The sequence below is a fragment of the Papio anubis genome, chromosome 15, assembly GCF_008728515.1.
Source record: "Papio anubis isolate 15944 chromosome 15, Panubis1.0, whole genome shotgun sequence".
Lineage (NCBI taxonomy): Eukaryota > Metazoa > Chordata > Mammalia > Primates > Cercopithecidae > Papio > Papio anubis.
In genome coordinates, this window is record NC_044990.1 from 16,088,374 (window position 1) to 16,115,414 (window position 27,041).

General features: G+C 37.1%; 1 long non-coding RNA gene across 2 annotated transcripts in view; it reads left to right on the forward strand.

Annotated features, from left to right (window-relative positions):
* The window catches only part of LOC108582855, a 183,438-nt gene that overhangs the window by 91,858 nt on the left and 64,539 nt on the right, over positions 1–27,041 (forward strand). The gene's annotated exons all lie outside the window — the stretch shown is intronic.

The window sequence follows — 27,041 nt, forward strand, 5'->3', positions numbered from 1 at the left end:
CGATAGAAAGCAAAGCTTTGCTAATAGATTTGGGTGTGAAGTTAAACCCTTCCAATTTCTAATTTTGTGACTTTTGGCAAGTTACTTTGCCACCCTGAGCCCCAATTTCCTCATCTGTCAAAAGAAAGCTTCTAATAGCCAGCTCCTATGACTCATACGAGAAGTAAATAACACATACCAGAAGCTCTAGGCACTCATTGATCTTGCATGAGGTGTCTAATCCATATTTGTCTGGGTGCTGACCTGGAGAGCTGTCTTTAGTGGTATCCTGGTGACTCAGAATATGTTTAATACATTAGTCTTCCTGGTTTGTTGAAGGTTTTTATTATACACTTTGGGTATGTAAGCATGAATTGAGTTTATTTCTTCTAATACGGGTCCCCAACTCTGTTATTCAATCTTTTTTTCCTCCTCTACTGAATAGTAAGTTCCCTAAGAGTGTTTTGGGCAACAATGCAGATGTATAAAAGTGAATTACTCATTTGTAAAAAGCCAAATAGTTTGAGTAAGCAAATCAAGGACATTTTTCTATCAAGAAGCGGTGTGAGTATTTTATAAATGAGGCAAAGACGGCCTCTGTGTATTGACCCCAAGTTGTTAATTTCTTCCCCACAGGCTGAGAACTGTCAGCACAAAAACCCACCAAGTGCCAAACTCAAAATTTCTCCATATTCAGTTATTTCAAAAATAGCACAAACAAGCAGATTTTTAGCTACCTAGAACCTCCCTTCTTTGCTCACCCTGCAAAACCTCACCCCACATTTGCAAGCGATAGATAAACTCCAGCCCATAAAGCCACAACCTGCTTCTGCCCTTGGGAACTCTCTGATCCAGAGACTCCCCACAGTGCTGCCAGGTGGATATCAGCAGACACCTAAGCCAGTGTGCCTCGCCCCCAGAGGCTTCCTTGCCCTCTTCTGCCTCTGTGTTGGGAAATCTGTGCCATTCATTGGGACAGACTGCTATTGTTAGGGACTTCACCCACATGCACACCCATCCAGCCATCACCCAATAAAGCTTGTGTGTGCTATTGCTTCTCAGCATATCTTTTTCTTTGATCAGCTCCCCAAACCTCTCCCTACAAGAGGTTAATGGGTTCACAGATAGAGTTAGATAAAACAAATAATATGTTGTATTTGATAGCACAACAAGGTGACTACAATCAATAATCATTTATTGTATATTTTAAAATAACTAAAAAAAAATGGGATCAGTGTGTTCATAACACAAAGAAAGGATAAATACTTGAGGTGATGGGTACTCCAATTATCCTGATGTGATTTTGACACATTGTATGCCTGTATCAAACATCACATGCGCCAGGCGCAGTGGCTTATGCCTGTAATCCTAGTACTTTCTGAGGCCGAGGTGGGCGGATCACTTGAGGTCAGGAGTTCGAAAGCAACCTGGACATCATGATGAAACCCCATCTCTGCTAAAAATACAAAACAAACTAGGCAGGCATAGTGGTGGGAGTCTGTAATCCCAGCTACTTGGGAGGGTGTGGCAGGAGAATCACTTGCACCCGGGAGGTGGAGGTTGCAGTGAGCCGAGATCACGCCACTGCACTCCAGCCTGGGCAACAGAGTGAGACTCCATCTCAAAAAAAAACAACAACAAAAAAATCACACAGGCCCCATAAATATATACATCTCATAAACACCCACAATAATTAAAAATACAAAGTAATAGGTAAGGTTGAAGAAGCAGCAGAAGATAGTATGTGAAGGAACTTGCATGTTATGCTGAGATTCTGGGTTATTATTTATAAGGACACTAAGCAGGAGAGGGACATGTTTCCCTTTACGTTTTAGGAGGTTCAGTTTGGCTGCAGTGTGGAGAATGAGTTGAAAGGAACGAGGAGGTAGAGGTGCTGTTGTCATATCAAGAAAAGTAGTGCTGAAGACTAGTGGGAAGGAGATGCAGGGTATAGAGCTTGGTGGCCAGTTGGATTTTGGGAGGTGGGTGGGTGAAAGAATGAAGAGTCAAAGTGACTCCAAGATTTTTGGTTTGGGCATCTAAAAATTGGTGTTGACATTATCCTTGGCAGAGAAAATAAAGGGAAAGAGCTGGTGAGGTGAGAAGGATGAGAGTTTCAGCTTAAAGTGGTTTTTGTAGGAACAAGGTGGTGAGGATTTTAGAGTGAATTAATCCTCTTAGAAGAGTATGCAAAGTCGCTAGGTATGGTGGCTCACACCTGTAATCCCAGAGAGACAAGAGGGTCACTTGAGGCCAGGTGTTGGAGACCAACCTGGCAAACAGAGACCTTTGTCTCTACAAAATGTTAAAAAATTACCCTGTTATGTGGCACCCATGTAATCCCAGCTAAGCTGAGGTGGAAACACTGCTTGAGCACAGGAGTTTGATGCTATAGTGAACTATTATCTTATCACTGCACCACTTCAGCCTGGGCAACAGAGCAAGACCCTGACTCAAAAAAAAAAAAAAAAAAAAAAAAAAAAAAAAAGGAGTAGAAGAGTATAGAAAGTAAGATGTTAAGAGGACTGAGTACTGAAGATAGAAACGTCAGCAATGTTGGGATTTAAGAAACCTGCAGAAGAAGGTCAAGAATCCACAAATGAGGCTGGGGAGAAAGAATGTGAAAAGTTGGGGAAAACTCAGAATAGAGGGCTCTTGTGTGAGCCAAAGGTAGAATATTTCACAAAAAAAGAGCAATGATCAGCAACAGGTCAAATGCCACAGAGTTCACGTCACAGAAGGACTGGGAGTTGTCCTGGAATTTTGGCAGCCTTGAGAGCATCTGGACTTCTTTGAAAGAGATAGAATTCATCTCTCTGATTACATCACCTAGAAATAGACATTACATGATTAACATTCATGAACAATGATGAGACATGTGAATAATTATTAGAAAATTGTGCAATTTAAATTGTTATGTCAACTAAGTGATACAAATATGATGATAAATTTGTAGATGTATTGCCTCTGAGAAAACAGCACTAAACATATCTGAACTTTGCATTTGACCTGGTGAATTAAAAACTCCATGGAGATCCTAGATAATACAGAAAATATGTATAACTTTAGTTCATATTAATTCCCATGTGCCTAATGATGACTTGTGTTTGTAAGAAAAAAATGTGTTGGAAAGAAAAAAGACTTTTCCACCAGAATTCGTAAGGTTTTATGTCAGTATACATAATAATTGTTACTATAGAAATTTTATTTGTTTTACTAAAGTGATTTTCAACATTTTACATTTACGCAATAAAAACTGCTATAACGGGTTTTCTTCCTAATGCTCTTACTGCATTAAAGTATTTACATATAGTCATAGTATATGTTTTTCTTCCTAAAGAACAGTATGTAGATACCATCCCAAAATAATACTGTCTTATTATGTTTCTAATTGTTTTATTTCTCACTCAGAATTTGGCTATTGTAAATATTTCCTTCGCACTTGAGAAACTTAACTGGATTGTATCTGTATGTCAGTTAAAAACCACTTTTGAGTTCTTATTTTTTCTTCAGGGAGAAAAAATGAAATCATGTAATCTAGAAAGACCAAACCAGAGGGGATTGATAGACAATTACTGGGGCAAATATTTCTAATGTCTGCCTATAATATCCTTCCTCTTCACTATCCAGCTCGATTCCTCATTCTTCAACTGGCAAATCTTCATTCTTTAAAACAATAGTACCATCCTGTTTTTTTCTGTAGCATCAGCCCTGTTTTGCCCAGGCAGTATCCATTGTCCTGTCCTTATCTCTGTTGTAGGACATTCACCCCATTGTTTGCTGATGTCTATTTGAGTTCCTCTAAGTTGTGATCACTTTGAGGGCCAAAGTGGCATCTTTATATTTGCAGAGGGCAGAAAATGTTATCCTATGTTTGGTGGACAATAATATTTTTAAGTTAATAGTGATTAATTTCACTTTTCGAATCCTAATCATACAATTAGGTAGATAGGCTAGATTATCTCCATTTTACAGATGAAGAAGCTGATGACCAGAATACACCTCTGGCAGATGTGGAAAACATGCCCTGATTCTATTTCTACTGCAGGATGCAAACAATCTTTCACTAGTTGTCCGATTACATTGTGATATCAATGTTATTCTTATGAACTATTTGTTATACTTTCTTTTATTTGAAATTCTCATTAGAATGTCTTGACCACTGTGATTTTCTTTTTCCTTTTTATTTTTACTTCCCGTTTCCATCAAGGATTTTATCTTTGGTAAATTGTTGCTATATCAACTTGGGGTTTAGAAACTTGGATGGGAAAAAAATCTTTATTTTTATTTATCTCTAACCATAGTGTAGCATCTGAGACCGGTTACCAGTATAAACCACAGATTTCATTTAACATCACTGCTGTTGAAGCTATCTTGAAATATGATTTATATTCATCAGTGCTTTGAAATTATGGTAGTTATTAGACCTGCTAGATCCCTTTATTTAATGTATTAATAAGGGAGCCTATATTTTATTCTGTTGCAAATGTAGTTGTTAAAAATGTTGATAGCTTTATCATAAATGCTTTTCATCTTAATCTTATGTATTTTATTTTTTAATTTGAAAACATTATTCTGGGAAGGGGACCAAGTTCAAGGGGTCTATGATGCAAAACATTTTATTGTTATTATTATTATTATTATTTGAGATGGAGTTTTGCTCTTATTGCTCAGGCTGGAGTACAATAGCACGATCTCAGCTCACTTTAATCTCTGCCTTACTGCAACCTCTGCCTCCCGGGTTCGAGTGGTTCTCCTGCCTCAGCGTCCCAAGTAGCTGGAATTATAGGTGTGTGCCACCACGCCCGGATAGTTTTTTGTATTTTTAGTAGAGATGGGGTTTCACCATGTTGGCCAGGATGGTCTCAAATGATCCTGACCTCAAGTGATCAAATGATCCTGACCTCAAGTGATCCTGACCTCAAGTGATCCACCCACCTCAACCTCCCAAAGTGCTGGGATTACAGGCATGAGCCACCACGCCTGGTCTAAAGCATTTTAAAAAATGACTGCTACAAACGAAAACCGGTTTCACAGAATCCTTCTCTTTGAAACTTCATGTCCAGACATTCCATCATCATATCTACTTTTCTTTTTTCTTTTTTGTAGTCAGTGGATGAGACTGGGTAAGTGTAGTGAAGGCTGCGATGTGCCAGTTAGGTTCCCTCCTTCCCCTGAATAGGACAACTGCTCTCAGCTGATTCCAGCAGAGAATTTCCCTGGCTGAAAAGAGCCACCTGGATGAGGTCATGCCCCCTTCTGGGACAACGTGCATTCAGTGACTGTTGTGAAGGGGTCCAAAGGCCTGGCTCCTCCCTTCCCTAATGGGGGACCATTCTGAAGGGTCATCTATCTCCAGAGCTCCCTCTAGAATGGGCCTAGTGAGACCTTTGCTGTAATCATATAATGGAATCATATAATCTAGAAAGATCAAACTAGAGGGTATTGATAGACAATTACTATTGCAACTTCCTTTTCTGTGGAGTGTTTCTTTCTTCACTTCCCATTGTTGTTGATCCTGAAAGTACTTCCAAGTAGAGAGCCACATAAAACACAGAGCACACAATTAAATTAGAATTTCAAACAAATAATTTTTAGTAGAAGTATGTCCCAAATATGGCATGGGACATAAAATATACTAAAAAATTTTTATTATTTATCTGAAATTCAAATTTAACCAGGCATCCTGAATTTTTGTTTGCTAAATCCGGCAAACCTCCCCTAGCACAAAGATATCTGTCTCAGAGTTAACTTCCCAGGTAACCTAACCTGCAACAGCATGTCCTTATGATAGTTAAGGACTACAACTAGGGTGGGCTGAATCCTACAAGACCCTTTCTCACTCCTCTACACACTGTCTTCTGTGATGTCAGCTAGGAAAACAACAAAGAACAATGGTGTGATAGTGAGTAGATAAATATTCACTAGTTTGAGCATACCTGAGATTGGGGAAATCTGTCATGTTAGGTATGAAAGTGATACTATCACTCATTTCAAAAACATCCTTGGGGCTGCATGAGGCATATGTGAAGAGTGTTAAATGTAAGAGTGTACAGAGCATTTAATATAACTTGCCCAAACTTCATAGCTTTAGAGCAGGGCAGAATGTTGTAATTGCTTTTACTGTCACTATCTACACCAGTTAGACCAAGAAACAATAGAGCTTGGTGATCATTTAATTTTTAGTGTGCAGCAATAAAAGCATTATTGTGTTTTAAAATTGTTTTAGAGACAAGGTCTTGCTATGTTTTTCTGGCTAGATTCAAACTCTTGAGCTCAAGTAATCCTCCCACTTCAGCTTCCTGAGTAGCTGTGACTATAGGCTCACACCACTATAGCCAGCCTAGAAGCATTATTTTATCTGTATGAAATAGAACACAAAAAATTCAGGGATTTTAGTTCTACTTTTGCTTACTGCTTAATTGCTCTGGCACTTTGAGAAACGTAAAATATGGCAGGATACCACTGGGGGTTACACCAGTGATTAAATACCTTGCTAGGAAGTCATAGACCGAATATGTATTAAGGAACATCTCACCTTTCCAGGAAGGCTTTTTGCTGGTGGTTTCTGTTACTCTGAAGAACGGGGATGGGACAAGGGTAGGAAAGGGATATCGAAGTGTGATGGGAGTAATAGTACTTTCTGATTTCCAACATGTAAAACCTGAATTACTATTTTAATATTTTTCAAGAAGCACCAGGACATATATTCAATAAAATAAATGTACTCCATTTTTTACTGAAGCTAGATTTTTAAAAAAATTGTGGAATCAAATGTCTCTGGTATGCTGTCTTTTAAACATCTTCATGTCACAGAGTTCAATAAATTGCCCATAATGACAGCCTTTATGATTTTAATGCCTGTGTAAACATTCTTTTGGAAGCTTTCTCAAGAGTATCTTTTAAAATATGTCAATATTTGCCAACAGAAAAAAAGAACAAATAATTTAAAATAACATATTTGGATCTTAATTCCCCTTCTTATCTTTGACAATGACACTTGTAAAGAAAAAGAAATCCCAGTGTAACAAATGACTTGAGTTGTGTATAAGTTAAGGGCCCAGTTATGAGCTTCATTCTAAATCTAAATAATATTAAATAATGTTTTATTTAATTACGTCCTTGGTAATAGTTATTTCTAGAAGTAGTTTTTCAATGAGTTTCTGTATTCAACTTGGCATGTGGAAATAAATCTGAGATTATCATTTTCTTAATTTTTTAATAGGTGGTTTTTCAAACTAAATGAGGCAAGAATCACACTTATAACCCTTGAATACTGTTTAGCTTCCTTCTGGACCAAGTAAGCCCATTAATTTAACTACATAAATAGGAAACAGCCTCAAGTATTAACTTTTTGCTTGTTAAGTGTTAGGACTTGACTGCAGAGAATTCTTCCATCCAGAACTTTAGAGAACAGTGTAATCTATCACCATTAGACATGTGTGTGTGTGTGTGTATACATATATATATGTGTGTGTGTTTATACGTGTCTGTATGTACGTACAAACACACTTTTATTGAAGAAAAACAAAAGTCACTCGGTGAATATTTTCAAATCCCTAGAAGTGAGAGAATTCTATGGGAATTATCTGCTCTGAAAACTCAATATGTTTAAGCTATACAGAATTGCTAAATATTTGTCCATCAAGATTACTTTTCAGACATGGTAATGGTCTTAGCCAATACTATGCACTATGTTTCACAAACAAATGCATACAGCAAACCATGCCAATTATAACTTCCGGCTGAGTGAATCAGTGCAGCCTGTCTTCAAACTAAACATTTTATGCATCTATTTTCAACATGTGTGGAGATTCATAACACGTATTTCCCTTCCTCTAAACCCTACGATTAGTAATAAAAACCATTTTCTCCTATAATATAACAACATAGGAGTTAACATAAACTCTTTAGCACAAAAAAGGACCAATCTACACATTGTATTTTTCAAGGCACATAGAAAGCACTCGCCAGTCAACATGGATGAGGTTCTTTTATTTCATTAAAACACAAGAGAATATTTTGTTCTCCCAAATCAGTGACCAAGATATATTTATTTTAAGTATGTGGCACAAATCCGTTTTTTTTTTTTTTTTTTTTTTTTTTTTGGTACATACCAATAAGATATCGGAGAAGGCATTTTATTTTGATGGAAGTAACAATTTAAACTAGAAACGGGAAATAGCTGAAGAATTGAACTTAAAAATAGTAAGGAAATATCGTAAATGATTCATTTTTGCCTTGACAAGGAGGAGGAACGTCTGTGGAAGATGTGGTAGAGTGCTTCTATCTTAGATGCCTGCATTGTGGAGAGTTGACTTCCAGGCAACGCTACTTGTTTGGTGTGCAGGGTGTGAATGAACAGCAGAGTGCCTCCTGCATTTGGTGCCAAAAGCAGCTCTTCTTAAGTGTTTCAAGGTCCTGAGTGGAAAAAAAAGTCTTATATAGAGAAATTAATTAATGTGAAGAACTGTCCTTTATACAGAGATTATGATCCTTTTAGCGTTTGGTACAATATATGATTCGTTTTATGAAATGAAGATTACAGTAGATGGGAGGGTGTTTGTGTGTGTTTTCTTCTTCTTTTCCTCCTCCCTTTTCTCATCCTTCTCCTTCTTTCTTCTCTATCTCCTTCTCCTTTTTTTCTCTCTGCTTCTTTCCTGTTTTAGTTTGTTTTTATATGTCCTAATATGACAAAATAGAAAATTTATACTTCATGTAAGTTAGTTAACTGTTATTCTTTTAATATTTTACTGGTTCATAATATTTAAAAGCATGGGCACCTCTTGAGCTACTTCAAGGACATGGGTTTCTAATAAATCTCAGTCGGAATTATGGTTCTACATCAAATTGGATGTATGGACTTGAGCCTGTTACTTAACTGTGACAATTAGTTTAAAAAATAAAATAAATATACCTCCTTAAAATTGAGCTGAGAAACAGAGAAGATCGTATGTTAAAGCATGTAGCAAGGTGGGTGGCTCAAAGCAGATTATCAGTATGCTTAGTTTCCCTTCCTTCTTTTGAATGGCACAGGAAGCAATGCATTTCTTCCCCAGTCAGTGTGATCCTAAGTACAACTATACTACACAGTGGAATTCTTACTGTAAACTGACTAATGGTTAAAAGCTGGATATTGTTTTCAGTTTAAATCCTGATTCAGTTCCTTCCTTGTTGCATAACCTTGAACAAGTTACCGTCTCAAAGCTCACCAGAGTTTACTAGAGTTTACTGGTAAGTGGGACAATAATAATACTCATTCATAGAATTAAAAAAAATTTAGTCTATCCAAATCAGAACAGGCTCTGTCTCCTTTCCAACCCACACCTTCTTTTGAGCAAACTACTCTTACTTACTCCACTAATGTGGTTTTGGTGGGTGGAGCTAAACACCATCTTACCCCCAGGCTTCAAGAGTGGGCTTTTGTCTCAGGCTACCCAAATGTGAGATTCTGTCATTCTGGCTACAGGGATGCCCTGGAGTCCCAAACAGGGTCCCAATTGTACAGCTCTCTGTGACTTGTTCTTTGTAGAGCTGGAGCTGGTAGGAAAATGTCTTCTGAACAAGTTTCCAAATGATGTGATTCTAAAGAAATTCTGTGTTTATATTCTTTATAATCTGGTTGTAGTCTACCCTTCCCCCCCCCCCCACACACACACAGGGTGGGGGAGGGGGGGAGAGAGAGAGAGAGAGAGAGAAATGACACTGATGGAGTCCCTCTTCTGGTTCAGTTCTGTGAACTAAAACATCATTCCAATAGTTCCCATGTTTAAGCTAGTGCTCTCTGAGTTCTAGGCACTTATCCCTGAATGTCCAGAATGACACATCGCTTCATATACTAGTTTTAGGAGTTACGTAGTGTAATGCATCCATAGAGTGAGAGATGCTGGCTACTGGCAAAATAGGAGAGTGTGATGGTTTAGAGGAGGGACTTGGGGACAGACTGCCTGTGTTACATTCTCAGTTCTACCACTCACTAGGTTGTGTCTTTTGGCTACTTTATATACATTCTCACATTCTGCATTTGTAAAAGCATGTTTAATGATAGTACCTACTTCATGGTTTTGTTATATGAATTAAAAATGTTTTAAAATTTTGTCATTTGTGACAACGTGGTTAGAACTGGAGGACACTATGTTAAGTGAAATAAGCTAGGTACAGAAAGACAAATACTGCAGGATCTCACTTAACATTTGGAATCTTAAAATGTTGATTTCATAGAAACAGAGTAGAAAGGTGGTTACCAGAGGCTATGGGGAAGATGAAGGATGTGGAAAGGGGAGATATTGATCAAAGGGTACTAAGTTCCAGTTAGACTGGAGGAATTATCTATTGTACTGTATGGTGACTACAGATAGTAATAATGTATATGTCAAAATTGCCAAATAATAAATTTTTAATGTTCTCACCACACACGCAAAAATAAGTTGGGGAGGTGATGGATATATAGCTTGATTTTTCTGCAATATATACATAGATCAAAATATTACATTTTGGCTGGGCATGGTGGCTCACGCCTGTAATCCCAGCACTTTGGGAGGCCGGGGCAGGTGGATCATCTGAGGTCAGGAGTTTGAGACCAGCCTGGCCAACAGGGTGAAACCCTGTCTCCACTAAAAATTCAAAAAATTAGCTGGGCATGGTGGTGGACACCTGTAATCCAGGAGAAGAGGCTGAGGCAGGAGAATCGCTTGAACCTGGGAGGCAGAGGTTGCAGTGAGCCGAGATCCGCCATTGCCTGGGTGACAGAGTGAGACTCCATCTCAAAAAAAAAAAATTCATTTTACCCCATACATATAGATAATTATTATTTGCCAGTTAGAGATAAATAAATAGAAAGAAACTTCAAAATGATGTTAACATTTGTAAAGTGCTTACGGCAGTGACTGACAAATAATCATTTAGTGTGTCTTAAATAAATTACTAAAAATAAATAAAAATAGAAAGACAATAAGCCAAATGTCTAGCACATTGTAAATACTCAAGGTATTCATTTCACTTACAGGAAATAGTTTGATGGTTTCACTTTAATATGATGGCTAATTTAGAGGTGAAGGTGAAAAAAATCATGAAAAGCTCTATAATTAAGAAACTCTTGTAAAGTGACACTTTGAGCATTGTGTGAGACAAGTCCCCTTTAAATTTTCTCAACTAAATAAAGGGGATAGTGGTGAAAAACTGCTTTCCAAACAGATAGACCTGACCTTTTCAAGAGAGAAACAACAGTACTGTGAATATGGCTCTTGGAAATAAGGTTTATTCACCTTGTGAAAAGGAAGGACTACCCTTATGCTACACGTGAAGGCAAGGATGGAAAGAAGAGAACTAGGAGAAGTTATAAGCTGAGTGTGTAGGTATAGGGGAAGTTGGGGAAAAATTCTGTAATTTAGATTAATTTTGAAAATATAGTACTATTGTAGCTAAATACAAAATAGGAGGAGTCACCTCTTCTGCTCCTGTGGGGGCTAACTACCTACCTTTCTTTGCAATTGTCTATATATATGAACCTGGCAACTACATACAGCTTATTTAAGCTACTCTCTTAAAAATAAAGCCAGTAGAATAAGTATTACATATTAAAGTAGAATTTGAAAATATGAAATGTCCAAATGACTAGATTTATGAATACATTTAACTTACGCTTACTGATTTTGACTTGTTTTCGAAAACTCTGAGGCTAAGTGAAAAAAATGTAAAATGAAAAAAAAAACACATTTATTTAAATATGAAAAGAGATGAGGCATTCCATCTCAACCCAAGACTTAAGAAAACAAGGGAACAATAAAAATAATGTATATAGAAAATAAACAATAATTTGAAAGTAAATAAACACTGTAGATAAAGCAGTGTAATCAAAGATTATTGTGCTCTCTGAGGGAGAAGAAAACTGGAGGGCGAGAGTGTTTGCTGGAGCTGGTGTGAGAGGGCATTGTTCTTTGGAAGGCGCAATGCTGTACCATTATCCTCTTTGAGGGACTTAATGTATTAGTTTCTGTTGCTGCTATTTAAAAAAATCACAAACTTAATGATTTTAAACAAAACAAATGTATTATCTTATAGTTCAGGAAATCAGAAGTCCAAAATCTAGACATCAGTGGGACTTTATTTTCTCCTAGGCTTCGGAAGGAAAATCTATTTCCTTACCTTTTTTCCAGCACCTAGAGGTAGCCTGAATTCTTTGGCTCATGGCCTGTGTCCGTCTTCAAAGTTAGCTGTGGGCTTGCCAGATTTGTCTCTCACTGCTTCATTGTGACATTCCTCCTTGTGGTAAAATCTCCTTCTGCCTCCCCTTTATAAAGACCCATGTGAATGCATTGAGAATACATTGTGCTCACCCAGAATATCCAGGATAATCTCCCCATCTCTTGATCTTTAATGAAATCACACCTGCAAAATCCCTGTTATGATGTAAAGTAATAGATTCACAGGTGCTGGGGATTAAGTCTTAAACATGTTTTGGGGAACATTACTTAGCCCACCACACTCAGAGTTATCTTGTACTCAAATCTCTCTTAAAAATAAAACTGTAGGATAGAAAAGCACCTTTAGAGTAAAAATAAAGACTAAATATGAACATTCTCTGAAACATGCAATGTTACAGTAGACTGAAGAGTGGAAAATACATGACCTAATTTCCTCCTTCACTTGCTGCATGTAAACAAGGCAAATCAAACTAAGAGGAGCAAGATGGCCAAATAGAAGTCTCCACCGGTTGTCATCCCTGCAGGAACAGCAAGTTAAACAACTATCCATACACACAAAAATACCTTCATAAGCACCAAAAATCAGGTGAACAACCATATTACCTGGTTTTAACTACATATTGCTGAAAGGGACACTGAAGAGGGTAGGAAAGATAATCTTGAATTGCTGATGCCATCCCTCCCCAAGACCCCAACAATAGTGACATGGTGCAGAGAGAGAATCTGTGCCCTTGGAGGAGGAAAAGCATAGTGATTGTGAGACTTTGCATCGGAACCCTCTGCTGCCCTGTCATAGCAGAAAGCAACCCTGGACAGAATACAGTCAGTGCCCGCAGTGGGAGCATTTAGATCAGCCCTAGCCAGAGGGGAATCACCCATCCTAGCTGTTGGACTCTGAGTTCCAGCAAGCCTCGTCATTGTGGGCTAAAGGGTTCTGGGGTCCTAAATAAACTTGAAAGGCAGTCTACGCCACAAGGACTCCAATTCCTAGGCAAGTCCTGGTGCTGTGCTGGGCTCAGAGCCAGTGGACTAGTGGGGCACACAATCCAATGAAACACCAGCCAGGGCAGCCAAAGGAGCACTTGCACCACCTCTCCCCAAACCCCGAGTAATGCAACCTGCAGCTCCAGGAGAGACTCCTTCCTTCAGCTTAAGGAGAAGAGAGAGAAGAGGAGAGAGGACTTTGTCTTGCAACTTCAAATACCAGCTCAGCCACAATAGGATAGGGCACCAGGCAGAGTGTCCCCATTCCACACCCCAGCCCCCAGAATAATTTCTAGACACACCTTGGGACAGAAGAGAACCCATAACCTTGAAGAGAAGGACCCAGTCCTGGAAGAATTCATCACCTGCTGACAAAAGAGCCCTTGGTCTCTGAATAATGAGTAGTGGTGCCCACTCAGAACTCACTATGGGACTTGGGTGAGACTCAGAGATATGCTGGCTTCAGGTGTGACCTACCACATACTCAGATGTGACCAAGGGAAAAGACTTCTTCTTCTAGACTCCTTCTTAAGAAAAAGAGAGGGAAGAGTAAAGGGAACTTAACTTCATCTTGAAGTGTAGTTACCAACTCGACCACAATGGGATACCAAGTGGGCTCATGGGGTTCCTGATTCTAGGACTTGGCTCTTGGATGTCATTTCTGGACCTGCCCTGGGCCAGAGGGGAGCCCACTAACCTGAAAAGAGAGTCCCAGACCTGGAAGCGTTCACCACAAGCTGACTGAAGCGACTTTGGGCCTTGAATGAACATTAGCAGTAGCCAGGGAGAACTTCCCATAGGCCTGGAGCAGTGGTGGCCATGGGGAGAGACATTTCTACTTGTGGAAAGAGGAGGGAAGAGCGGGAAGGACTTTGTCTTGTGGCTTGGGTGCCAGTTCTGCTGCATTAGAATAGAACACCAGGTAGATTCTTAAGGTTGCCACTCTAGGCCCTAGCTTCTGGATGGAATCTCTGGTCCCACCCAGGACCAGGGGAAACTTGTCGCCCTGAAGGGAAGGACACAGCTTTGCTTGCTTCACCACCTGCTGATTGTAGAGTCCTAAGGCCTTGAGTGAACATAGGTTGTAGCTAGGCAGTGGTTACTGTGGGCTTGGGCAAGACCTAGTGCTGTGCTGGCTTTATGTTAACATAGTACCATCCCAGTGGTGGCAGCCACAGGGGTTCTTGTATCACCTTTCTCCTAGCTCAGGCAGCTCAGCATAGAGAGTGACTCCATCTGTTTGGGAGAAAGTAAGGGAAGAGAATAAGAGTCTACTCCTGGTAATCCAGATAATTCTTTCAGAGCTTGTCCAAGTCCACCAAGACAGTACGTCTATGAGTCTGCAAGAGCCATGGCATTACTGGGCTTGTGGTGTCTCTAATGCAGAATCCACTGCAGTGACCAAAAACTTAGATCACAACACCCAAGTCCCTTCAAATACCTGAAAAGTCTTTCCAAGAAGGATGGGTACAAACAAGCCCAGACTATGAAGACTACAATAAATAGCTAACACTTTAATGCCCAGATGCTGACAAACATCCATGAGCATCAAGCCCATCCAGAAGAATATGACTTCACCAAATGAACTAAATAAAGTACCAAAGTTCAATCATGCAGAGACAGAGATATGTGACCTTTCAGAGAATTGTAAATAACTATTTTGAGGAAATGCAATGAAATTCAAGATAACACAGAAAAGTGATTCATAATCCTATCAGGTAAATATTACAAAGAAATTGGAATAATTTAAAAGAGTAAAGCAAAAATTCTGGAGTTGAAAAATGAAATTGACATATGGAAGAATGCATCAGAGTCTCTTAAGAGCATAATTCATTAAGCAGAAGAAAGAATTAGTGAGCTTGAAGACAGACTATTTGAAAATATACAGCCAGAGGAAACATAAGAAAAAAGAATGAAAAGAATGTAGCACACCTGCAAGATCTAGAAAATAGCCTCAAAAGGGCAAACCTAAGAGTTATTGGCCTTAAAGAGAAGGTAACAAGAGAGATGGGATAGAAAGTTGATTTGAAGGGATAATAAGAGAGAACTTCCCAAACCTAGAGAAAAATATCAATATCCAGTACAAGAAGGTTATAAAACACCAAGCAGATTTAATCCAAATAAGACTACCTCAAGACATTTAATATTTAGATTTTCAAAGGTCAAGGATAAAGAAAGGATCCTAAAAGTAGCAAGAGAAATGAAATAAATAACATGCAATGGACTTCTAATATGTCTGTCAGCAGACTTTTCGGTGGAAACCTTACAGGCCAGGAGAGAGTTGCATGACATATTTACAGTGCTGAAGGAAGAAACCTTTTACCCTACAACAGTATATCCAGTGAAAATAAACTTCAAGCATGAAGCAGAAATAAAGACTTTCTCAGACGAGCAAAAGTGGAGGGATTTTATGAACACCAGACTTGTCCTACAAGAAATTCTAAAGGGATTTCTTCAATCTCAAGAAAAGGACATTAATGAGCAAAAAGAAATCATCTGAAGGTACAGAACTCACTAGTAATAGTAAGCACACAGAGAAACCCACAGAATATCATAACACTGTAATTGTGGCATGTAAATGACTCATATCTTGAGTAGAAAGACTAAAAGATAAACCTATTAAAATAATAATTGCAACTTTTTATTACATAGACAGTATAATAATATAAAATTAGAAACAACAAAACATCAAAAAGCCAAGAGAGGAAGTTAAAGTGTCAAATTTTTACTAGTTTTGTCTTTGCTTGTTTGTTATTTTGTTTACGCAGTGTTAAGTTGTCATAGTTTAAAATAATGGTTTAGAAGATATTATTTGCAAGCCTCACGGTAACCTCAAGTCAAAAATAAAAATCAAGAAATTAAAGAATACCATCAAAGAAAATCACCTTCACTAAAAGGAAGACAGAAAGGAAGGAAAGACTACAAAACAACAAGAAAACAAATAACAAAATGGCAGGAGTAAGTCACTACTTATCAATAACAACATTGCATGCAACTAAACTAAACTCTCTAATCAAAAGACATAGAAGAGCTGAAGAGATACAAATATAAGACCCAATGATCTGTTGCCTACAAGAAATATGCTTCACCTATAAAGACACATATAAACATTAAAAATAAAGGGATGGGAAAAGATAGTCCATGCAAATGGAATCCAAAAGAGAGTAGGAGTAGCTATATTTACATTGGAAAAAATAACAAGACAAAAACTATAAAAAAAGACAAAGAATGTTTGTTATTATATGATGATAAAAGAGTCAATTCAGCAAGATGATATAATCATTGTAAAAGTATATGCACCTAATGCTGGAGCACCAACATATAGAAAGAAAATATTATTAGTGGTAAAGAGAGAGATAGATCCCAATAAAATAATAGCTTGAGACTTCAACACTCCACTTTCAGCATTGGTCAGATCATCCAAACAAAATCAACAAAGAAACCTCAGTCTTTATCTACGCTATTGACCAAATGGACCTAATACTATTTATAGGACATTTTATCCAACAACTACAGAATACACATTCTTTTCCTCAGCACATGGATCATTCTCAAGCGTAGACCATATGTTAGGCCACAAAACAAATCTTAAAAATTAAAAAAAGAAATTCTATCAAGCATTTTCTCTGACTACAGTGGAACAAAACTAGAAATCAATGACAGAGCAATTTTGGAAATGATACGAACACATGCAAATTAAACAATATGCTCCTGAATGACCAGTGAATTAATGAGAAATTGAGAAGGAATTTGAAAAAATTATTGAAACAAATATAATGGAAACACAACACACAAAAACCTATGGGATACAGCGAAAGCAGTTCTAAGAGTACAGTTTATAGCAATAAGCAATTACATCAAAAAAGTAGAAAAACTTCATAAATAACCTAACAGTGCATCTTAAAGAAAACAGTATGGAGATTCCTTAGAGAACTAAAAGTAGGTCTACCATTTGATCCAGCAATCCCACTACTGGATATCTACCCAGAGGAAAAGAAGTCATTCTATGAAAAAGACACTTGCACATGCATGTTTCTTGCAGCACAATTCGCAATTGCAGAAATATGAAATTAACCCAAATGCCCATCTGTCAATGAGTGAATAAAAAGAATCTGGTGTATATCATGGAATACTACTCAGCTATAAAAAGGAACAAAATAATGCCATTCACAGTAATCTGGATGGAATTGGAGATCATTATTCGAAGTGAAGTAACTCAGGAATGGAAAAGCAAACATTGTATGTTCTCATAAGTGGGAGCTAAGCTATGAAGAGACAAAGGTATAAGAATGGTACAATGGACTTTGGGGACTTGGAGGAAAGAGTGGGAGGGGGTTGAGGGATCAAAGACTACACATTGGGTGCAATGTACACTGCTCAGGTGATGGATGCACCAATATCTCAGTAATCGCCACTAAAGAACTTACCCGTGTAATCAAACACCACCCGTTCCCCGAAAAACTATTAAAATAAAAAAAGAAATGTGAAAAATAAAAATGAAATAAAGGTAAAATTAAGAGAAAAAAAAAGAACTAGAAAAGCAAGAGCAAACCAAACCCCAAATTAGTAGAAGAAAAAAGAAATAGAAATCAGAGAAGAAATAAATGAAATTGAAATAAAAAAATTTAGAAACAATGAAACAAAAAGTTGGGTTCTTAAAAAAGATAAACAAAGTTGACAAGGCTTTAGCTAGATTAAGAAAGAAAGAAGACCCAAATAAAATCAGAAATGAAAAGGAGACATTACAACCAATACCACATAAATTCAAAGGATCATTAGAGGGTACTATGAACAATGATGTGTCAATAAATTGGAAAACCTAGAAGAAATGAATAAATTCCTAGATACATAGAACCCGCCAAGATGTAATCATGAAGAAATCCAGAATCTGAACAGACCAGTAACAAATAATGAGACCAAAGCTGTAATAAAAATGTGATACTTTCCCTCCTTTCTCTCTCTTTTCACCAGAATTTTCTGTAAGCATGGTAGAGTGGTGATCTTAATAATTTATCCGAAAAGTTATAGCCTTTTGAGAGAGAAGCATGTCTAAGTTTGAGGAGAGCTAATCATCCAGCAGTAGATGCAATGCTCGATGAATTTTTGAACCACCACTTTGGGGAGAAGGTCAGTGCATTTTCTTTTATGTGAGGTGTGTAGCTATTGTTATCTGGAAGTGTTAATTGTGGGAGTTCGTGTATGTACTGACGTTGAGTAGCCACAAGGGTGGGCTGTGACTGGCAGTGCAATTGGCTTATTACACACCCACTTAGGGTGTGTGGTACCTACAAATATAAATGAAAGATAAAAGCTACATTTATCAGATTGCTTTTCAGCTATGCTGTGCTTATGACCTGGGTTTTTAGCCAACTGGACATTTTCAGAATGGCAGTCATGAGTGAAGAGATGGGATATTCTGTCAAGAATGCTGGCAAGTGGATTTGCTTTTCTTGTAGGGCTTAAATAGTGACAACAGCTTCCTTATCTGGCTACTTTCTAATTATGGGGCAAAGTGTTGACAGCAGCTGCCCTTTGAGCTGGAAAATTTTACCATGTGCTTCTGGGAATTAACAAAAAGTCATCTTCTATTCTTTTACTTCAGTTGTACTAAAGATAAAGGAAACTGTCTCATAATTTTCCTCAAATTAACTAGAGCATATTCTGTCATCTTTAAGAATTGAACCAGTATTTAGTCTTTAGTATATGCCAGGCAAGACAGACAATAGACAATAAATGTAATCACTAAATTATGCAGTATGTTAGAAAGTGTTGAATTATATGGATATTTTAAAAATGTAAATGAGAGAAAAGAGAAAGGGAAATGCAGAGGGAATAGAAGTGTGGAGAGTTGGTTGTTATTTCTAAATTGAGTGGTCAAAATAACCCTCATGAAATAAATAAGGATTAATGCATTCCAGTAAAAGGAAAGAGCCTGTGCAAAGTCCCTGAGGTGGCCGCATGCCTTGTGTGCTGGAGAAATAGCAAAGAGGCCAGTGTGAAGTGAGCAAGGGGATGAATTTAGAGAGGTAATGGTACACCACTGGGAGGAATTAGACTATTTCTCTAGTGGCATTGGGAGCCTCTGGAGACTTGAGAATTATAACATTACTTAATTTATGTCTTAAAAGAATAGATTGTACTAGGAAAATGATAGAAGCAGGGAACTTGTGAGGAGCTATTGTGGTCATCAAAATGAGATATGATGGTGGCCTAAACTTAAGTGGAGTTTGTGAGGGGCATTGGGGTTTGGATGTGTTCTGAAATTTGAGCTGATAGTATTTTCTGAGATTGGATGTATGGCGTGAGGGAGAGGACACAAGTATCAAGTATTATTCCAATAATTTTAGGGCTGGGGAAATTTAAATACAAAATTGGCCTCAGTTATAATAGGGTGGGGACAGTTTATGACCAATGGCTCTGTCAAGGCAATAGTCAACAGAATATAGATGGCATTTAAAGTCTAGAGTCTGGATGAGGTCAACAAAGGAGGAAGTGATGATGGAAAAGGGTTCAAGAACGAGTTGTTGGAAGATTCCAACTTTAACAATGAGAGAAGAGGAGCTAATGCAGGAGACAGAGCAGTGATTGAGCAAGAGAGGAGTCCCTGAGAAGGAAGTGAGGACAGTGTACTTACGAAAAGGGGGTGAACACCTGTGTCAAGTGCTACGGAAGAAAGATAAAGTTTGAGAATTAACCATTATACAGATGCTGCTTGACTTACGATGGGGTTATATTCCAATAAATCCATCATAAGTTGAAACTATTATAAATAAAAAATGCATTTAATACACCTAATCTACCAGACATTATAGCTTAGCTGAGCTTACCTTAAACATGTTCAGAACACCTACATTAACCTTCAATTGGGCAAAATAATTTCATTTCACACAAGGCCTATTTTATAATAAGGCATTGAATATATCATGTAATTTTGAATAGTGTACTGAAAGTGAAAATAAGAATGGTCGTATGGGTATTCATAGTACAATTTCTATAGAATGCTTACCACCTTCACACCATCATAAAGTAGAAAACTTGTAAGTTGAACCATCGTAAGTTGGGGACCATCTGTATTTAATAACTGAGAAGTCATTAGCCATCTGAGAGGAGCAGTAACAGTAGAGCAGTGGGTTCGAATTGTTTCAGATAAAATGCTTGCTGAGGAAATGGTGACACTAAAAACAGATGAGTCCTCAAGGATGTTTGATGCAAAAAGTCAAAGAAAAATGAGACAGTAACCTACAGGCAAAGGAGATCATTCAGAAGAAGACTGGAGATCAGAGTTGGAAACTACATGGGGGAATAAGTCTTTCTCCTTAGTGATTCAGCAGAGCTTGCTATAAACAGATGAGTAATATAAACTCTTGAGCAAGGGTGGATATGACAACAGGCAAGATGATCCAAAGAAGCTAAGTGGCTCCAGGAGACCCAAGACCACATGCAGACAGCAGGGAGCTTAGTGCCTCAACAGACAGAGATTGCAGGAACCATTTTTGAATTGGGTATTATGAAAATCAAATAAAAATTATTTAAGAAATATGAAGCTATGTAAAATAATGAAAGAAAAGGCGATAGTGAAAAGCTAATGGAACTGAACTCAAAATTTAACTCAGAGCTTCAGTCCAGTAGGCAGAGTGTTATAAATCTTTCATTATCTAGTAATGGGAAATTTAGCAGTTTGTCAACTATATTTACATTTTTATTCTGGCCCTGAGATTAGAGAGAAGTTTGTCATGCGGATGTTTTCTTAATGACAAAATGAGTAATGTCATTGATAATATTTTTGCAACAATTGGAGGCAGCTTATGTGAAAGTGAAAGGCATAATATGAGGTCAGGCATAGCCTGTTCCAATTTTATGGTTGTATGGATATCTGGTTTAATGTAGGACTCAAGCTTGGAGACTTTAGGGGCATACATAGCTGTTACAATTATCAGGTATTTGGTCATTATTAAAAGCTGAGTAGGGTAATTTGAGATGGGAGTCGCTAGTAAAAAGCCAGGACAGGTAAACTAGAGAGATTCGTGTCAGTTGTGTAAATGGCAGACATGGTATTTTGGTGTGGAAATTCCAGACCTGTTTTCTTGCCTTAATTGAGGGCTATCCACCTCTTCCTGAAGGTGGACTGGAGGAATGCCTGCAGCCATACAGCGCATTTCCAAATAATGTTCAAGCCTCATTTGTGTTTGAAAAGAGACGCCAATGTTTTACATCTAAATAATATCAAATGCCTCCATCTATCACACAGAAACTCAATGTGGTTCTTGTTACACATTCAATTCTAGTGATGACTATGTACCAATGAGATGAATTGCAAAAGACTCCCCTAAAAATGTGTTAACATTTGAATAACAGATGATTTTTCTATATAGCTGGCATAATGAATCTGCTGAAAATGGCAACAATAACAACAACAAATGTAGTTATAAATTATGTAGTTATAATTTATAACTCTGGATGTTTTTCCAGAGAGGAATTAATATTCATGTCTATTATTAGTTGACTATTTACTACATATCACACAAAACATGAAGAGCTTTATAGAGATTATGTAATTAGATCCTCATAACAATTGGAAATAGTTTTATTGTCCATTTGACAGATGATATTGATAAAAACTTGTGTGATGTTTCACACGTAGCGATAAGAGGCCACAAATTAGAGCACTCAAACTTTGGAGCTTATAATCTTCAACACTAAACTGTCTCACATGCTTACCTTCTCCCCCTACTTTGTAGATGGTCCTGGAAAAAGGAAATTTCAGGTACTACTGGCATTTTTATCTTCCCATTTGCTATGGCAGAAGAACATATGAAGAACTGGCCTTAGAGTGATACTAAATAAATTAGGCACAGCTTGAAAAAATGGTGTGTGTAGAGGGAATGGGGTGTGTTATGAGTGTTTTGGGTGGGTGTTGGAGAGAGAAGGAAAAATTAGGGACTACAGTAGTTTCCCTGTTTCATTACTTTTTGAAATTGAAACTAGCTCCAAAAGCTAATCTTAAAATATGTGAAGCCTATTAAACTGAGAGTTCTTGAGATGGAAGATCTGTTGTCATTTAATTGTACTATCAATTGGCTATGAAAACATGGTTTTATTATGGTATGGGGAAGCCAAGAGTGTAGTAATTTTGCAGGTAGACTCTGAAGTCAGATTTCTTGGGGTCAAATCCTAGTTCTGCTGATTTCTTAGCCCCTGTAAGCCTCAATTTTCTCTTTTCTTCTTAGGTCTTAGGATCATGAGGAACAAATGAAGCAATCTATAGAAGACATTTATTACATCCGTTAATGTGAGCTTTTATCATAATGAGTTCTGATTTAATACTGGGAATCCATTTCTAGAATTTAGGAAGGATATTTGTGGAGACTATTTTCTGCATACATTTAAAAGCAAAATACCCTCTAAATAGTCTGAGGTGGCTTACTTTTGATTTTGCCTGCATCTGGATGTGCAGATGTGCCTTGAAGATCCTCTACCACCTTCTGATCTGTCACTTTTCCCCAAGTTGTTCCATTTCTCTGTTCTTGCTGGGTTTTCTTCAAAATGTGGTTGTGTAGTCCATTCTATCTCTAAAAAAGAACATTTTTAAATTTATGATACCATTTACTTTTTTTTTTTTTTTTTTAGACAGGGTCTGTCTCTTGTTGCCCAGGCTGGAGTGCAGTGGTGCGATCAGAGTTCACTGCAGCCTCAACCTCCAGGAGTAAGGCCATCCTCTCACCTCAGCTGCCTGAGTAGCTGGGACTATAGGCGTGCACCACCGTGTCTGGCAAAGCTTTTTGTTTTTTGCAGAGATAAGGTTTCGCCATTTTGCCCAGGCTGGCCTCGAACTCCTAGGCTCAAGCAATTCATACTCCTTAGCCCCTCAGTGTGATGGGATTACAGGTGTGACCATTTAGCCTGGCCAGTTACATAGACTTTTCTGTAGGCTAGTTTCAATTTTAGCTAAAAACAAAAAAACAGCCAATGAAACAGAAAAAAAAAAGTTCTTCTAAAAATAAAATAACATTTCAAAATAATTTCAGTTAAAAATCTAAATTTTATATATATATATATATATATATATTTTTTTTTTTTTTTTTGAGATGGAGTCTCTCTCCATCACCCAGGCTGGAGTGCAGGGGCGCGAGCTCAGAGGCTCACTGCAAGCTCTGCCACCTGGGTTCACGCCATTCTCCTGCCTCAGCCTCCGGAGTAGCTGGGACAACAGATGCCCGCTACCACGCCTGGCTAATTTTTTGTATTTTTAGTAGAGACAGGGTTTCACAGTGTTAGCCAGGATGGTCTCGATCTCCTGACCTCATGATCCGCCCGCCTCGGCCTCCCGAGGGATTACAGGTGTTAGCTACCGCGCCCAACCTTAAATAATATTTTAAAGGCTAAATGATAGAAGATTCAAAAAAGGCTAGGTAAAAAAATCACAGGGAAGATACAACTGTATCTTAATTCTCTTGTATCTCCATTTGTTCACTAACTCATGGATTCATTTCATAATAGATACAATGATCAGGAACCTACTGAGTGCCCACTGCTTGTTATGCTGGCTGTCTGGGTGGGTGCAGAGTTCTGCAGTCCATGATTCCTTCCCTAGGGGAGTTTGGAAAAAGTTTGCACATGAAAACAGCATGCTAATTCGAAAGTTACATAAAATTTTGAGAAAATAGTGCAAGTAGTGTTTTAAGAAAGCATATAATATTTTTCATTTCTCTTTCCAAATAATATGAATAAACATAAGAATAACCACCGTTCATTTGGCTCAGCCAGACTTACGCCATCTTCCACTCCTTTGCTTCTGAAACACATGGACTCCTTATGACACAGAGCTAATTTGATAGAATAGTTCTTACAAGGCCTAATCCTCCTTCTCTCAAACTAAAGTCACTGTAGTTAGACAGTTTGAATGATGAATTAATTAGGAGCAAAGATCAGGTAGTAGTAAATGTCAAAAGTGGAGAGACACACAGAAAATACAAGAATCGTCATTTGTAGCTTATTCAGACCTTCTCTTTTATCACTGGCCATGCCGAGTAAGGTTTTTGATGAAGTTGGTTATCACTTTGAAAGATGAGAAAATAAAAAGTCATGAGTGCGTAGGAACATGAAATTTTTAATTGAAAAGAAATATTTTCTAAAATAAATGTATGTTATGATATGCTGAGTCCTATATCAAGAACTACAAATAAAAAGTAAAGGTGTTGTTTTATTTATTCTCAGGGTAGTCACACTTAATGTGACATACACACAAAGAAACAATTATATTTGTTATGTGGAACAGGGACAAGGGCACAATCAACTTTTGGGGAGATTTGCACATTTCACAGAGACTGAGATATGCTATGCCTTGAAGAAGTGTTTCAGGACTCGACAGTTTTTTCCACGTTTGGGCCCTCAATCCCTCTTGTAATAAGATTTAACATGTTCAAACGTGCTTAGGTTGCTCATAAGTTGGGTTAAAATACTATCTTCAGAAATCTATACATAATAAATATGCATGGTAAAATTTCAAAGGTTACCCCTTTTAAAAAATAAAGAAGAATAAACTATATATCTGTAAGAAGTGGAAAAATGGAGAAAGAAGACAAACAAAAAACCCCGGTTAATCCTAAAATACTAAAGGAAAGATAGAAAGGAAGAGAAATAATAGGGACAATAGAAAGTAAGAAAGAAGATGCTAGAACTTAATCACAATATACATAAATGGGCTAAATTGAACAATTAAAAGATGGCCAATTATCAGGTAGGATGAAGTAAAAATTACTGTCATGTGCTATTATCAGGAAACACACCTAAAAATTTAAAAAGTTAACGTTAAAAACTGGAAAAATATTTTTCAGGAAAAAAGAAGCTGGAATAATTATATTAATGTCAGAAAAAATAAACTTTACGATTAAAAAGACTGACAAGATGTACAGAGAGATACTACTTAGTGATAAACATTTTAATTTACCATAACTGCAACAATTCTAATCATGTGCACTTAAGAAAATATCTTCAAAGTGTATAAATTAAAAATTAACAGAAACATCTGGAAAAATAAAAATCTATTATAGTGGGGGATTTCAATATATTATGTCTCAAAGTTGATAGGTTATACAAACATAAATTTTCACAAGCATATGGAATTGACAAATACAATTCGAAAACATTTAATAGGCACATATAGAATGAAAAAACAAATCATGGCATGTTTACGTAGTCAAATATGATACAGCAGTGAACAAGACAGAACTAAGGACTATATGTAACAAGATGGTGACAATAAGAAGTGTAAGATTAAGTGAAGAAAAGACAGAGAAAAAAAGACCACATTGTTATACTATTGTATAAAGCTCTAAAACAGACAAAGCTAAAATCATTGCCTAGGGATACATAGGCATGCGATGGAGTTGTATTTTTTAAAAAGTAATAAATTAAGTGGCATAGCAACTTTGGAAAACAGGTTAGCAGTTTCTTATAAAGTTAAAGATATACTTATAATATTGACCAGGAATTCCACCTCCAGGAATAAGAAATGAAAACAAGATAAATGAAATTGTATCCAGTACAAACACTTGTATTCAATGCTCATAGCAACTTTATTCCTAATAGCCCACAATGGAAACAACCCAAATCGTCATCAACTGGTAAATAGATAAACAATTTATGGTATATCCATACAATGGAATGCTACTCAGCAATAAAAAGGTACTATGGTACACACACAAACAGGGATGAATCTCAAGATCATTATAGTAAGTGAAATAGATTGGACACAAAAGGCTATACTGTATGTTGTAAGTTCCGTTTATATGACATTCAAGAAAAGGCTAAACAAGAAGGACAGAAAACAGGTCAGTGTTTGCCAGGAGCCAGAGGGTCAGGAGAATAAACTGACTATAAAGACGAGGAGACATTTTCTCAGGGTGATGGAAATCTTTTTTATGATTGTGGTGGTGATTAAACATTTGTGAAAACTCAGTAAATAAAACGAATGAATTAAATTGTAAATGAAAATTACTGCAGTAAGAGTAATTTAAAAAAGGAAATAGAATGTCAGACACAAAATCCAGAGTGGTCGGGGTTTGGGGATGGGAAACAAGGACAACCCACAGGCAGATACAATGTCCCAGATCTTAAGTGGGGTGAAGGACTGGACGCACAAATATTCATTTAAGTATTCATTCTGCCTTATAGCCAACATATATATATATATTTTTTGCATAAATCCAATATTATAAAATACAACTTATTAAAATAATTTTATCCATAGAGAAAGAATTGCAGGGAATTATGTAGGAAGAGGAAGTGATAAACCAAGAAATTAATTTAATAAATTTTAACTGTGTAATAATTTGTTTTTAAACTTGAGCAGGAATTTAGATGCAGGCACTTCTACCAGTGAACAAAATACATCTTGTTCTTTTGGAATTGTTTCACATAATTTGTTTACAAATAAGATTCAGTCAGACTGTGGACAACTTACGACTTATTACACAGAAATGAACTCATGAGCTGTTTCCCATGATTTGTGCCAGTGTTTTAACCATTGTTTCTAAAAAGTCATAGATAATGCTTAATGCTGACTAGTACTGGATTTACCCTGATATTTTGGCATTAAAAGGGAGAATTTTAAGAAGAATTACTTTAGGATTAAGTGATGTTGATGTGAAGTTATAAACTTTTCTCATATTATCTACATTTAGGTCATGAAAGAGGAGAGTCAGTAATTTATTGTAAAAGGAATGAGACAATAATTATATATGTTTACTGAAGTTTTTCCATGGAAGCAAAACACATTCCTGAAGTCAAGGATTTAACACACAAGTGAATTTTTATTTATGCATAAATTCAACAGAAAGACACTCTCAGATATGGATGGCATAAAACAGCTTACCA